The sequence below is a fragment of the Giraffa tippelskirchi genome, chromosome 3 (genome assembly GCF_054371585.1).
Source record: "Giraffa tippelskirchi isolate mGirTip1 chromosome 3, T2T-mGirTip1v1.2.pri, whole genome shotgun sequence".
NCBI lineage: Eukaryota > Metazoa > Chordata > Mammalia > Artiodactyla > Giraffidae > Giraffa > Giraffa tippelskirchi.
In genome coordinates, this window is record NC_137277.1 from 132,105,836 (window position 1) to 132,122,240 (window position 16,405).

A 16,405-nucleotide genomic window follows, 5' to 3' on the forward strand; every position below is an offset into this window, starting at 1 on the left:
TTCCCCTGGTCCTGCCCCTGACTCCTTTACTGCTTTTTGGAATCCAAGGGCAGTCCCTCCCATTTTGGTGGGAAATCCTGTCTTGGTGGATTGGACTCCTGGTGCTGATGGGTGAAGCAAAGCCTTTAGGTCTCGATTGGAGCCACTGACTATGTGTCCCCCAGCCCCCTAGTGCACCCTGAACTTGGGGAGGACCAGGCTTGGCCCTGGTTGTCCCCACCTGAACACTCAGCTCAGGTCTTGGACCCTCTTGAGTAGGTTTGTAGCTTTGGAAAGAGAGCAGGAAGAGCAGAGGAGTTTCTGGGAGACACCGCAGCTCCAGGCAAGGGGCTGCCCAAGGCAGTGCTCAGAGGCTTATTAAGTCCCCTGGCATTGTTTCCAAGCTGTGAGCCCCAGGACTCCATGGGAAATGGACCCTGATTGCTTTCCTCTCCTACATAAACGCCCCCTTGGATTTTTTTTCCCAGTAGGGAAAAGAGTCCAAGCTTTTTGCCACTACCCACAAAGCCTGCAACCACCTGCCCTTGTGTCCCTGGGAACCCTGGCCCCTCAGCGTCAGCCAGCCAGGCATTTTTCTGTTCCTCATCCTGCAGATTCCTGCCTCTTGCTCTCCCTGATGCTCCCCCTTGAGCTGCACACGATTCTGGGTTCCTCCTTCAGGCTCAGATGTCCCCAACATAACAGCCTTCTCTGACGACCCTACTAGCATCATCTGGGTCTCCCGACACCCCCCCAGCCAGCGCCCTCAGCCCTGCTGTGTCTTCAGATGGCCAAGCCATGGACTGTGAAGGCTGTGAATGGCCACCTTGTGGAGAGAGCCCTGTGAACTCAGGCACTCGAGCTCTCTGTGCCTCTGTAAAGTGGAAACTAAGACCCGGTACAGCAAATAAAGAAATATTTTTAAAAAAAAAGGTAAGGTGGGTGAGGGACAGGTTGGTTGTTCCAAAGTTCGTGGTGCAGAAACCCTTTGTCTAAGTAAGTCTAATCAGGATGACCTACAACAAAAGAAATGTTATTCCCTGTTCTGAAACTTTTTATCTCTCTATGAATGGAAACATGCTGTATCCTTAAAGGTCAGAGCCGTCAGAATGGGCTACCTTGTGTATTTCAGGCCATAGGCATCATTTAAAAAAATATTTATTTATACTTTTTTTTTTTTTTTGCTGCATTGGATTTCAGTGGTGGCATGTAGGACATGAGTTGTGTTATGCTGGATCTTTCACTGTGGCCCACAGACTCTCTAGTTGTGGTGGGTGGGCTTAGTTGCTCTGCAGTATGTGGGATTTTATTTCCTGGGTCAGGAATCGAAACTGGGTCCACTGAATTACAAGGTGGATTCTTAATCACTGGACCACCAGGGAAGTCCCTGTAGGCATCATTCTTAACTCAAAGCAAAAGCAGAATACAAAGATTACAGGAAAAGAAACAGATCTAATGTGGAGTCAGATTTGTTCTTCCCTTTGACATAGCTGGAAAAGGTGAGTTTTCATTCCAATCTCAAAGAAAGACAATGCCAAAGAATGTTCAAACTACCGTACAATTGTGCTCATTTCACATACTAGCACGATTATGCTCAAAATCCTTTGAGCTCAGCTTCAACAATATGTGAACCAAGAACTTCCAGATGTACAAGCTGGGTTTAGAAAAGGCAGAGGAACCAAATTGCCAGCATTTGCTGGATCATAGAGAAAGCAAGGGAATTTCAGAAAAACATCTACTTCTGCTTATTGACTACACCAAAGACTTTGACTGTGTGGATCACAACAAACTGTGGAAAATTCTTAAGGAGCTGGGAGTACCAGACCACCTTACCTGTCTCCTGAGAAACCTGTATGCATGTCAAGAAGCAATAGTTAGAACCGGACATGGAACAACAGACGGTTCAAAATTGGGAAAGGAGTACCACAAGGCTGTATATTGTCACCTTGCTTATTTAACTTCTATGCAGAGTACATCATGCAAAATGCCTTAACTGGATGAATCACAAGCAGGAATCAAGACTGCCAGGAGAAATATCAATAACCTCAGATTGCAGATGATACCAGTGTAATGGCAGAAAGTGAAGAGGAACTAAAGAACCTCTTGATGAGGGTGAAAGACGAGAGTGAAAAAGCTGGTTTGAAACTCAACATTCAAAAAACTCAGATCACGGCATCTGGTCCTATCACTTCATAGCAAATAGAAGGGGAAAAGTGGAAACAGTGGACTCCAAAATTACTACAGACAGTGATTGCAGCCATGAAATTAAAAGACACTTGCTTCTTGAAAGGAAAGCTATGACAAACCTAAACAGTGTATTAAAAAGTAGAGACATCCCTTTGCTGAAAAAGGTCTGACTAGTCAAAGCTATGGTTTTCCCAGTAGTCATGTATGGATGTGAAAATTGGATCATAAAGAAGACTAAACACTGAAGAACTGAATCTTTCAAATTGTGGTGCTGGAAAAGACTCTTGAGCATCCCTTGGACAGGAAGAAGATCAAACTAGTCAATCACAAAGGAAATCAACCCTAACTCTTCATCGGAAGGACTGATGCTGAAGCTGAAGCTCCAATCCTTTGACCACTGATGCAAAGAGCTGACTCATTAGAGAAGACCTTGATGCTGGGAAAGATTAAAAGCAAAAGGAGAAGGGGTCTGCAGAAGAAGAGAGGTTAGATAGCATCACCAACTCAATGAACATGAATTTGAGCAAACTCTGGGAGACAGTGGAGGACAGAAGGGCCTGGTGTGCTGCAGTCCATGGCATTGCCAAGAGTCGGTCATGACAACAGCAACAATATGCATAGCTGCCTATGGCAGGGGGAAGGAAAGTGACATATTTACCAGCCCTCTTGGAAAGTCACCTGCAGCTGCCTCCTGCAGCAGTGAGTGTTAGCCTGCAAGAGACTTGTGATTATCCCCATTTCACAGATGAGGAAACTCAGGCATCACTACATGCTCGAGCTCACACACACCAATAGAGACTCTACCACTGCTTTCTCTGGATCCAAACCCTGTTCCCTTTCCCTGACTCCACACTGCCTCCCACCATCTGTAGTTGCTAAAAATATACTTGCTTCCCATCTGGGAGATGACAAATTTGACTCTGAATCCTGTCTCCAGCCCTCCATGACTTCTGCAAAAGTCCTGAAGGAGGGTCTGAGATCACATCTGTAAATTCCCTGGTATCCTGGGAGCTCATTTGTCTGGGCCAAAGATCTGGGGCTTCATTTGAGGCCACCAGGAGCTCTCTGGCCATCTCTCCTTCCTGTCCTGGGGCCGCCTTCCCTCTCTGGGATGAGGGGCCAGAACCTCCATGGGACAACCCTTCTCCTGGTTGACATGGGGAGTCATAGCCTCTTTGTTTTTCATCCCCACAATATGAAAATAATTAAGCTTTCAACATGCTCTTACTCATTGCAGGGATGCCCAGAAAATAAGAAAGACCTCGTTTCAAGTCAACAATGACCACTGTTGACAATGGAAGTATAAACATGGCCTTAATACATGAATTGCTAATCATCAGCCCTGTTAATAGACACTGTGTTTGCTGTACACACATGTGGTTCAAGGCTGATGCTCACATTGGCCAAGAGGGGCCAGCGAGGGCTTGGGCCTGCCCAAAATGCAAATCAGAAAAGAGGGGCCACTTTCCCTCAGCCCCCAACCTTGTCCTGTGGGTAAATGAGTTGCCTTGCTAGGTTGCTCAGATAAGTGGTTGGGAAATTTGGTCTGCACTCAGTCTGGGAGCAAGCATTCTCTGTTTAGTTCAGCACAGATGGGCCCTTAGGAAGCCAGCACACACACACATTCATGTACACACAAACGCACACCTGCACAAATCCCACTCAGATTTTTCCAGGGGCCCCACCCAGTTGTGTGAAATGATTAGAAGGCTCTGGATGCCTCCTGTTTTCACACACCACTTGCTTTCTATACAAACAATATAGGCTTCTGTCAGGTAATTTTAAAGTTTTGGCTGTAAAGTAACAGAGATCAAAATAATTGCATTTACGCAAGATAGAATTGGGCCTCCCTGGTGGGTTAGATGGTAAAGAATCTGCCTGCAGTGCAGGAGACCCAGGTTCTATCCCTGGGTCAGAAATATCCCCTGGAGAAGGGAATGGCTACCCAATCCAGTATTCTTGCCTGGAGAATTCCATGGACAGAGGAGCCTGGCAGGCTACAGTCCATACGGTCACAAAAAGCTGGACACAATGGAGCAACTAACACACAAAATAGAGTTTGATTTCTCTCATAGAAAAGTGCAGAGGGAGATGGTCCAGGCTGGCTTGGTAGCTCTGTCAGCGAAGTCCTCAGGGGCCCATGCCCCTTCTAGGCCATGCATGGCCTCTGTTCCCAAGGACACCTTCATGGCAAATAGCTATTCCAGCCATCATCTCCACAGTCTGGCCCACTGGAGAAAAGAAAGGATGGAGAGGAAAGGAGTACCAGCCTTTAGTTGTCTCTGTTTTAAAAATTTTTTATTGAAGTAAAGCTGATTTACAATGTTGTGTTAACTTCATCTGTGTAGAAAAGTGACTCAGTTATATATACGATTTAGTTCGTCACAGAATATTAAATATAGTTTCCTATGCTAATCAGTAGGACCTTGATGTTTATCTATTTTATATGCAATAGTTTGCATCTGCTAATTCTAAACTCCCACTCCATCCCTCCCCAATCCTACTTCCCCTTGGCAGCTACCAGTCTGTTCTCCACATCTGTGAGTTTTTTTCTGTTTTGTAGATAAGTTCATTTGTGTCATATTTTAAATTGCACATATAAGTGATATCATATGGTATTTGTCTTTGTCTGGCTTCATTCACTTAGTATAATAATCTCCAAGTCTATTTATGTTGCTGCAAATGGCATCATTTCACTCTTTTATGGCTGAGTAATGTTCCACTGTGTGTATATATATACCACATCTTTATCCATTCCTCTGTCATTTGGGTTATTTCCATGTCTTGGCTATTGTAAATAGTCACAGCTACCTCTTAAGTTCCCAGAAGCTGTCACATGACACTTCCATTAGCCAAAAGGAAGCTATGTGTCACCTTTTGCTACCTGGGAAATGTCATCCTCAATCCAGGCCAATCCCATGCAACGGAATAAGGAAGAATGGATATAACTGGATGAATCAGTGCTGTCCTGTGGACCTAGTCTCTTTTTGACCTGACGACAGGACCTACAACCAGTTTTCACTTCTCCGGAGCTAGAAGAGAGCTTATTGGCTAGTTCCATCCTTTTTTCTCCTGTTTCACAGATGCTAAAACTAGCTCAAGAAAAGAGAAGTGACCCTCACAGATGCCATATAATCAATTGATGGAAATGCTGGATGTGGCCCCTTGTTCCCACACTCTCAGCCCAGAGTCTCACTCTCTGCTCTCAGGTACCCTGTGTCCTGGCTCCTGGCCGCAGCCCGTGTGTGATGGAGAAGGCAGGGCAGCAGAAGAGGGTCTGTGCTGGTGTTGGATGGGGGAGGAGCTCCTGAGAGCCTGCCAGAGACCAGACAACAGCCTAGACATTTTACATCCATCACTTTAGCTAAAAATTCCAACAATCTGAAAGGGGAGAAGCACTGTTCATTTGCAGAAGAAGAAAATGAGTCTTGGAGAGGCTAAGGCCTTTGTCCAAGGTCATGGCTGCTGAGCCCCAGGGCTGGGTTGAAGGAGCAGTACTCAGGTCTGTCTCATCTTCTACTGCCCTGGGAAGCTGCCTGTCACCCCAAGCCACCCTTGCCCTAGGCTTTGAGCAGCACTCTTGCAGGGCACACTGGAGGGAGCAGCAGTGTCCAGGGTGGGCCGTGTGTCTCTGCGACTGGGCTTCTTCTTCCTGAGTCCCTTCCACCCCTGCCCATGCACATCCCCACGGTGCCTGCTCTCTGTGGTCCCGGCTTCACCAACTGCAGCTCCCTCTCTGTCCAGTGTGTCATTCCTGAGGCTAGAATCACTGCAGGCATTTTGGATAGACAACCTCTCCAAGCTCAGCATCTTCATCTGTAAACTGGGCCCAACAGTATCTGCCTTGCTGCACTGTGGGGAAGAGTGGGTCAGTGGGCACTCCTCCCATAAATATTCCTTCCCTCCCCTCTCCAATCTGCCCAGGGCCAGCTCTGCTGATGATCTTTCGGCCTCAGTGTCTCTCTTGTCTCAGCTGTGCCCTAGATACAGGCTGGGAATGTCCTAGAGAGACTGCCTCCCTACTGGCTTCCTCCCTGCATCCAGCACCCCCTTTCTGAGCATCCCAGTGCCTGACTCGAGCCATGCTGAGGGGGATCCACCCTGGGGAGCCTTGAGAAACTCCTGGGCTGACAGCTGCCCGGAGGTGTGTGTTGTCCAGCAGGGTCAGATGGTGGCCCAGGGCATCCTTCAAGGTCCTGAGCCCAGATAGCCACTCCCCAACCCAGACCCAGGCTCTGTGAGGAGCCTGGTGGTCATGCTCTGTATGAGACCCCCAGAGCCCTGATATCATATGAATGTCACCTAAAGGGACTGGTGCAGGAGTGGTCATGGCCACTGCCCTGGGCTTCAGGAAAGGGGGCAGTGAATGCGTATGAAGAAGCCCTGTTGCCTGCCAGAACCTGGTTGGGACCTTTTCCCTCCTTCCTTTGCTCCCTCCCCTCCCTCTGCTTAGAATGCCCTTCATGACTGCCTTTATCCGGGTGATCCTACTTGTGCTCATGGTTAGAACAAGTGCTGCCCCTTTCAGGGAGTCCCCCAGTCCCCCCAGGATTAGACACCTTCACAATGCCCTCTCAGCTTCACTAGAAAAATGCACATCGTCTGAGCTGGTGTAAATAAACGGTGCTCCGCAAACTCTTCCATTGGAAGATTTCAGCAGAAGAGAATAAACACTAGGTGCTTTAGGTCATAGAATAAAAACTGCCACGATGACAGTTCCTTTTGTCTTAGTGGTTAATGTGAATTTTGCACTATCCTCCAAAATCTACACTTTTGTAACACAAAAATTTTATTAAATTATATAAATTTTTAAAAATTTATTTTTAATTGGAGGATAATTACTTTACTATGTTGTGTTGGTTTCTGCCATACATCAACATGAATCAGCCATAGGTATGCATATGTCCCCTCCCTCTTAAATCCTGCTCCCATCCCTCTAGGTTGTCACAGAGCACCAGGTTGAGCTCCTTGCATCATACACCAAATTCCCACTAGCTATCTATTTTACATATGATAATGTATATGTTTCAATGCTATTCTTTCAGTTTGTCCCACCCTCTACTTCCTCTGCTGTGTCTGAGTCTGTTCTCTATGTCTGCGTCTCTGTTGCTGCCCTGCAAAAAGATTCATCAGTACCCTTTTTCTAGATTCCATATATATATGTTAATATACAATAAATTACATAAAATTTTATTTGCCACAATCCTTCAAAGAGATACATGTCCCTATGTAAGGGAATGTGTTTTCTCCAGCTTGAGAATCACCAACCTAGAGGTGGGGAATGAAGGAGACATCTAAAGCTGACATATGGCATTGGTTGGGATCAAATATTTTTGGAGCTGGAGACTCTCCTGTCATTTCTTACCTGTGTCTTGTTGCTTCATCCCTGGACACATTTGCTTTTCTCTGAAGTAACTTTGAAGCTTTGGGCAAGTACTGCAGTGCCAGGCCATCACAGTAAGGGGGGAAATGTTGATCAGCTGGAGACTTTACCATAAATTTCCAAATACACCTGACAAAAGGGCATTTGGCACTTTCCATACTTCTTTATGACCTTTGACCAGGCTCAGTTCACCCTTGGGTGCTCTGGAAGTGTCTGCCAAATGAGTGAATGAAGTTCTCAAAACCAGAATCAATAAGGCTGATCCTTATTGAATGTTGGCTAGAAGGTTGAATGAGTGATTTTAGGAATGAATGAAGCTTCTGGGAAATGGGGGTGAGAGATGTGCAGGAACGGTAAACGGTATGCAGCCCATTTAATCCTCACAACATCATTATGAGAAAGGTACCTGTGTGAGTCTGCTTGAGCTGCCATAACCAAAGGCCACGCACTGGATGGCTTAAACAACAGAGGTTTATTTTCTCACAGTTCTGGAGGCTCTGCATCCATGCTTAGGAGGCCAGCAGAGTCAGGCACTGGTGAGGACTCTTCCTGGGGTGCAGACTGCCGCCATCTTGCTGTGTGCTCACATCTTCTCTTTGTGTGACACAGAGAAGGAGGCACAGCGTGTGTTCTGTTGTCTCTCCTTATAAGGGTACTAATCCCATTGTAAGGGGTCTACCCTCACAACCTCATCTGAATTGAATTACCTCCCAAAGACCCTACCACCAAATACCATATACCATCACATCGGGGTAAAAGGCTTCAACATGTGAATTTTGAGGAGATGTAATTCAGTCCATAGCTCTGCTAAATGTGTCCATCAATGTAGGCTGGGTTATGCTATGGCAACAAACAATCCCAGCATGTCAGTGGCTGAAAGCAACAGAGGTTTGGTTCTTGCACTTGCTACATGTCCAGCACAGGTCATCAAGGGGCCTCTGCTTTTCATGGTCAATTCATGGTCACCATGGGAGTGGTGGTTGGGGGAAGGTTGTGGCAAATCACTTACCATTTCATTGGCTAAAGGAACTCACAAAACTATTTCTAAGTTCAAAATAGGTAGGGGGAAACAAAATTACTTTTCTGAGTGTTTGAAGAGTGTCTGAAAGAACATATTGTCTATTAAAAAAGAAAATAGATGGAGAAGTGCAATCATACCGTGTGTCCAGAAGGAGAAATAGAGTATTTGTGAGCAGCCCAAATGACCCTTGTAATCTTATTCCCATTATACAGGTAGATAAACTGAGGTAGAATGAGATAGAATGATCTCTGTTAGTTTCCAAAACAAACCATTCAATATCAGGGTAATCCAAGTCTATGCCCCAACCAGCAACGCCGAAGAAGCTGAAGTTGAACGGTTCTATGAAGACCTACAAGACCTTCTAGAACTAACACCCAAAAAAGATGTCCTTTTCATTATAGGGGACTGGAATGCAAAAGTAGGAATTCAAGAAACACCTGGCGTAACAGGCAAATTTGGCCTTGGGGTACAGAATGAAGCAGGGCAAAGGCTAATAGAGTTTTGCCAAGAGAACGCACTGGTCATAGCAAACACCCTCTTCCAACAACACAAGAGAAGACTCTACATGTGGACATCACCAGATGGTCAACATTGAAATCAGATTGATTATATTATTTGCAGCCAAAGATGGAGAAGCTCTATACAGTCAGCAAAAACAAGACCGGGAGCAGACTGTGGCTCAGATCATGAACTGCTGATTGCCAAATTCAGACTTAAATTGAAGAAAGTAGGGAAAACCACTAGTCCATTCAGGTATGACCTAGATCAAATCCCTTATGAATATATAGTAGAAGTGACAAAGAGATTTAAGGGACTAGATCTGATAGACAGAGTGCCTGATGAACTATGGACAGAGGTTCATGACATTGTACAGGAGACAGGGATCAAGACAATCCCCATGGAAAAGATATGCAAAAAAGCAAAATGGCTATCTGAGGAGGCCTTACAGATAGCTGGGAAGAGAAGAGAAGCGAAAAGCAAAGGAGAAAAGGAAAGATATTCCCATCTGAATGCAGAGTTCCAAAGAATAGCAAGGAGAGATAAGAAAGCCTTCCTCAGTGATCAATGCAAAGAAATAGAGGAAAACAACAGATTGGGAAAGACTAGAGATCTCTTCAAGAAAATTAGAGATACCAAAGGAACATTTCATGCAAAGATAGGCTCGATAAAGGACAGAAATGGTATGGACCTAACAGAAGCAGAAGATATTAAGAAGAGGTGGCAAGAATACACAGAAGAACTGTACAAAAAAGATCTTCACGACCCAGATAATCACGATGGTGTGATCACTCACCTAGAGCCAGACATCCTGGAATGTGAAGTCAAGTGGTCCTTAGAAAGCATCACTACGAACAAAGCTAGTGGAGGTGATGGAATTCCAGTTGAGCTATTTCAAATCCTCAAAGATGATGCTGTGAAAGTGCTGCATTCAATATGCCAGCAAATCTGGAAAATTCAGCAGTGGCCACAGGACTGGAAAAGGTCAGTTTTTGTTTCAATCCCAAAGAAAGGCAATGCCAAAGAATGCTCAAACTACCCCACAGTTTCACTCATCTCACACGCTAGTAAAGTAATGCTCAAAATTCTCCAAGCCAGACTTCAGCAATACATGAACCGTGAACTTCCAGATGCTCAAGCTGGTTTTAGAAAAGGCAGAGGAACCAGAGATCAAATTGCCAATATCCGCTGGATCATCGAAAAAGCAAGAGAGTTCCAGAAAAACATCTATTTCTGCTTTATTGACTATGCCAAAGCCTTTGACTGTGTGGATCACAATAAACTGTGGACAATTCTGAAAGAGATGGGAATACCAGACCATCTGACCTGTCTCTTGAGAAACCTGTATGCAGGTCAGGAAGCAACAGTTAGAACTGGACATGGAACAACAGACTGGTTCCAAATAGGAAAAGGAGTACATCAAGGCTGTATATTGTCACTCTGCTTATTTAACTTATATGCAGAGTACATCATGAGAAACACTGGGCTGGAAGAAACACAAGCTGGAATCAAGATTGCTGGGAGAAATATCAATAACCTCAGATATGCAGATGACACCACCCTTATGGCAGAAAGTGAAGAACTAAAGAGCCTTTTGATGAAAGTGAAAGAGGAGAGTGAAAAAGTTGACTTAAAGCTCAGCATTCAGAAAACTAAGATCATGGCATCTGGTCCCATCACTTCATGGGAAATAGATGGGGAAACAGTGGAAACAGTGTCAGACTTTATTTTTTTGGGCTCCAAAATCACTGCTGATGGTGATTGCAGCCATGAAATTAAAAGACGCTTACTCCTTGGAAGGAAGGTTATGACCAACTTAGATAGCATATTTAAAAGCAGAGACATTACCTTGCCAACAAAGGTCCATCTAGTCAAGGCTATGGTTTTTCCAGTAGTCATGTATGGATGTGAGAGTTGGACGGTGAAGAAAGCTGAGCCCCGAAGAACTGATGCTTTTGAACGGTGATGTTAGAGAAGACTTTTCAGAGTCCCTTGGACTGCAAGGAGATCCAATCAATCCATCCTAAAGGAGATCAATCATGGGTGTTCATTGAAAGGGCTGGTGTTGAAGCTGAAACTCCAATACTTTGGCCACCTCATACGAAGAGTTGACTCATTGGAAAAGACCCTAATGCTGGGTAGTATTGGGGGCAGGAGGAGAAGGGGACGACAGAGGATGAGATGGTTGGATGGCATCACTGACTCGATGGACATGGGTTTGGGTAGACTCCGGGAATTGGTGATGGACAGGGAGGCCTGGCATGCTGTGATTCATGGAGTCGCAAAGAGTCGGACACAACTGAGCAACTGAACTGAACTGAACTGAAACTGAAACTGAAACTGAGGTAAAGAGAAGTTAAGAAAATTTTTCCAATTCACTCAGTTAATAATGAGTGGAGCCAGGATTTGCACCCAGGAAGCCTGATTTGTGACCCTAAGAGTAATGCTGGCAAGGCATACCACTGATGGTCTCCCATTCTGTCCTAGAGGAAGGCCAGACCATATACCACAGGTGCTAAGAGGAGGACAAGAGAGTGGCACATTCATACATCACTTATCCTATAGCCTGTCCCACCAAGGAGCTGCCACTGTCCCCCAGAGCAACACAGACAGCATAAGATTCACTGGATTGGACAAAACTGGATTAATGACAAGGCACTGACCTCACAGTTTGCCACAGGCCAGGCACTAATACATGCAGCACTGAAGCATCTGAAGTTTCCCCGTCCAGTCTCAAATTCAAGTTCACCACTGTTCCCACAAGTACCCCCACAGTCCTTGGCACAGAAAGCTCCTCACTCTACTCCAGGTCCTTGAGATGCTGAACATGTCCTTGTACCCATCAACACCAAGAATCCATGTGAACCTTGAAGGGCTGGGTCCTCTTTCCCACCTCCCCTGCCCCTTGCAGCTTGGTGTTGCTGCCTTCAACATCCTACTGGCTCCTAGTGCTCAAGACCAGCCTGGACATTCCTTTGTTGGGCCCTCCAGGGGCCCAAGCATCCCCTTTGCAGAAGTGAATTTAATTAAATATGTGCATAGAATTGATCTGAAGAGGATTGAATGAAGAGTGCTTGCCTGGATGTCAAATACCTCCTGGGTTGACTGCTCAGCATAGTCTGGGTAGATATGAGTTAGACTTGCTGCCTCTTTATATCAATGTCTCGTCAATTTGGAAACCTAGTCTATAGTAAACAGACAGACAGATAGATGAATGGATACATGGACAACAGATGGATGGACAAATGAATAGGTGGATGGACAGAAGGAGGATGAATGGATGGATGGATGGACAAATGGATGCAGGAAGGGATGAATGCATGGATGGATGGATGAATGGACAGAGGGATGGATGAATGCATGGACGGATGGATGGATAAATGCATGGATGGATGGATGGATGGACTGACAGATGGATGGACGTATGGACGGACAGATGGATGGCTGGTTGCTGGAGCAGTAATCCTATGCAGCTTCCTATCAAGTCTTTTCAGGACTGTGAGCTCGTGCGATACTGGCACAGGTCAGATCAGTAAATGCTTGTTGAATGAATGAATGAGGCCAGAGACCAGCACCGAGTCTGGGCAAGACTCACCAGCAGCACTAGCAGGACCTTGGGCTCCAAGGGCAGCCCCACCCAGCTCACAGTTTCCCCTGAGGAAAGCTCCTCCGCAGTGTCCAGCATTATTGACTACAACTTTGCACGTGAGGCACGGCGGAAGCAAATGGGAGCCTCAGAGAGCGCCTTTTGGACAGCTTATCTCTTGGCAAGATTAAGCCGGCTCTCCACAGAGGGGCCCGTATTGCAGGTCTGCGGGGAGGGCCAGGCCCGCCGAGTTTGCACCTTTTACCCGGCATCTGTCCCTGGGATCAGGAGAGCCGGGAGGCTGGATTAGACGGGTCAGCGCCCTGATTGACAGTGACACTTCTACCCGCGCCCCCGCCTGCCCCCCGGCCTCTCCCGCTGTTCTTCTCCTGCCTCACCCGGGCCCCATCCTGTTCCCGAGAGCGGCCACTGCCTTCTAATCTCCTTACCAGGAAATTATTTTCCTGGGTGTGAAATCCCTGCCCTGGGAGGGAGGGCAGCAGAGCAGCCTGCCCTGGCCTGGAGGCTGACCACAGGGCTGTCTCCCAGAGACATCTGGCATGGGGGTGGGGACAACCACAGTTAGCAGTGGGCACAGCTCAGGCAGTTCCATCCCCAATATGACCCTGACCTCCAGAGTGGGCTCTCCCCACACTGCCTTCTCCTATCTCCATTCAAGGGACTTTTTGAGAATTGGACCTGCCTGCCAGTTGGTGACTGACCACTCCAGGGGAGAGCAGCACGGAGGTGGGGGGGGGGCACTGGGAAGAACCTGACCCCGGGGGAGGTGGCCTGGACCCCACCCTGGCCCTGCGCCAGCTGCTCTGTGACTCTGGACACATCCCAGCCTCTGTGACCTCAGTTTCCTCCTGATGTAACTATAAATGGACCCTGAAGTCAGGCGCAGGGTCTGTATTTCACATCCCCGGATCTGGGCGTATATGACTACAGGAACATGGCTAGGGAAGTAGGGGAACAGCTCTGAGCCCCCGAACATTCCTCAAAGGGGCTCAAGTCCAACTGGTGACAGGTTTTGAGGGACTATTTGTCTGTGATAGTTACTAAGACCACAAAGAAAAACCTTAGAGGAAGCAGGGTGGAAGCTAGGGCCCCTGTGTGGTTCACAATATCCGCAAACCTGTGGTTAGACCAAGGGATGAACCCATGAGGACCAAGGGGTGGGACAGCTCTTTAATGCACATGCTGGCAACTGCCTGTCAAGGGGGTGGGGGAGGAGGGGAGGGTTGGTCTGACTATACCACGGGGCTACGTGACCTTGGACCATTGGTAACTTCTCTGTACCTCAGTTTCCTCGACTGTGAAGTGCAGATACAGCAGCCTTTTTTTAAAAAAAAGATATTTATTTATTTATTTGGCTGCATCAGGTCTTAGTTGCATCACATGGGATCTTTGTTGCAGCACACAAACTCTCTAGTTGAAGCATGTGGCTTAGTTGCTCCGCCGTATGTGGGATCTTAGTTCCCTGACCAGGGATCAAACCTGCGTCCTTAGCATTGCAAGGCAAATTCTTCAACAACTGGATCACCAGGGAAGTCCCCAGCAACTCTGCATCATAGGCTTGTTGTGAGGATTTCAGCGCATGAATATATGTAAAATTCTTAGGTCCCTGGAACGAGTGCTGCTTTATGATTGCTATTATTATTATTTTTTTAATTATTATTATTATTATTTTATCACTATTGTTTGTCACAGAGCAGGGCTCAAGCCATTTTTTGCTGCTGTGAGCTGAACTGCATCCTCTAAAAAGATGTGTTGAAGTCCTGACCCCTGATACCTATGAATGAGATCTTTTTTGGAAATACCTAGGGCTTCCCAGGTGGTGCTAGTGGTAAAGAACCCACCTGCCAATGCAGAAGCCATAAGAGATGCAGGTTCAATCTCTGGGTCAGGAAGATCCCCTGGAGGAGGGCATGGCAACCCACTCCAGTGTTCTTGCCTGGAGAATCCCATGGACAGAGGAGCCTGGCAGGCTACAGTTCATGGAGTTGCTAAGAGCCAGACATGACTGAAGTGACTTAGCATGCATGCACAGGGTCTTTACAGATGTAATCAAGATAAGATGAAGTCCCACTGGAGTACGGTGGGCCATTTTTCCAACACAACTGTCATCCTTATCAGAAGAGAAGAGAGACACAGAGACAGTCACAGGTGGAGAAGGCCCTGTGGGGACAGGGAACAAGATCAGGGTGATGTAGCTGCAGCCAAGGAGCCCCAAGCCTACACTGAAGCTGGGAGGAGGCAAGGAAGGATCCCGCCCAGAGTCTCAGAGGGAGCAGGGCCCTGCTGACACCTTGATTTTGGACTTCTGGCCCCCAAGACTATGAGACAACACCTTCCTGTCTTCAGCCACCTGTTGGTGGTGCTTTCAGAGCAGCGCTCAGAGGCTGTTACAATAACCAGAGGACTGACTGCAGATCAGGAAGGCCCAGCACACAGTAGATGCTCATTCAGGGCTGGCTGATCTGCTTGCAGGATGCCTGAGGATGGGGAAGGGTGGGGTTTGGGGAGGGCCTGTGTCTACGTCCTCTTCCAGGCCTGGCCATGGGCTTTGGTGTGGCTGACAGGGGCCCTCAGGGCTGCTGGCTGGAGGAGGATGGCTTTTTGATGTGTGTGTCTGACCTCTTGGCCACAGGTCAGCCATCAGAGGTGAAGACGGTGCAGCCATGGGGTCTTGCTGACAGAGTCAAGGGTCCCGGGATCAGCAACACCTCTGAGAGGATGCAGCTGCCTTTGAACCAGGCTCTCTGGATGGACAGACAGAAAACAGGCCCCGGGGCAGGGCTCCTTCCTCTGCTCCCAGATTCACCCTCACGGGAACCCTGTGCCCCTAGTGATGCTGATGTGGTCCAAACACCTTGAATCTTTGCAAGACCCCCGGAGAAGGGGCTGCCACACTGCCTGTCCTGGGAGCCCCCAGGTGAGGTGCTGGGGTCCCAGGAGAGGAGAGTTTCCTGTGTGCTTGCAGGCTGGGAGTGGAGCGTATTTACACAGGGCATCTCTGCCGGGAGGGCACAAGCACACTTGCTCTACAGATGCAGAGACTGAGGCTCAGCCAATCACACAACTGGCCACTGAACAGAAGGAAGTTGGGCTTTCACCCAGTCCCTTGGGCCCCAAGGCCCAAGCCCGCTGTGTGCTGTGGCCTTTTTTAGGCAGAAAAAATTTCCCCTCAAGCACTCCTGAACACTTCCACCCACCTGTAAGCCCTTTCCCTGTCCAGTACCTTGGAATACTAATGCCATTAACTCTCCCTTATAGGAACCATTCTGAGTCCCCTCCCAAATCAACGTTTACCTTCTGGGCCCTTGAAATTTCATGCGCTGCAGAACACACAGATGCATGCCTGGGAAAGGCGGGAAGGACCCTGGGGGCTTGAAAGTCCTACACTTGACCTAGATGTTATCTTTCTCTACCATTCTGGGCAGAATACAGAAGTTCTTGTGCCTTGAATGTCCCACTTATCAGTTGTTGTTCAGTTGCTCAGTCGTGTCCGACTCTTTGTGAACCCGTGGACTGCAGCACACCAGGCATCCCTGTCCTTCACCATCTCCCAGAGCTTGCTCAAACTCGCGTCCATTGAGTCAGTGATGCCATCCAACCATCTCATCCTCTGTTATCCCCTTTTCCTCCTGCCTTCAGTCTTTCCCAGCATTAGGGTCTTTTCTAACGAATCGGCTCTTTGCATCAAGTGGTCAAAGTATTGGAGCTTCAGCTTCAGTCCTTCCATTGA

At 47.4% G+C, this 16,405-nt stretch overlaps 1 long non-coding RNA gene across 1 annotated transcript; it reads left to right on the forward strand.

Annotated features, from left to right (window-relative positions):
* Positions 1–13,514: 13,514 nt before the first annotated feature.
* Positions 13,515–16,125, forward strand: LOC145541465 (uncharacterized). The gene is made up of 3 exons (XR_014079039.1): positions 13,515–13,562; positions 15,308–15,592; positions 15,934–16,125. It is a non-coding gene; the product is annotated as an uncharacterized LOC145541465 (long non-coding RNA).
* The last annotated feature ends 280 nt before the right edge of the window (positions 16,126–16,405 follow it).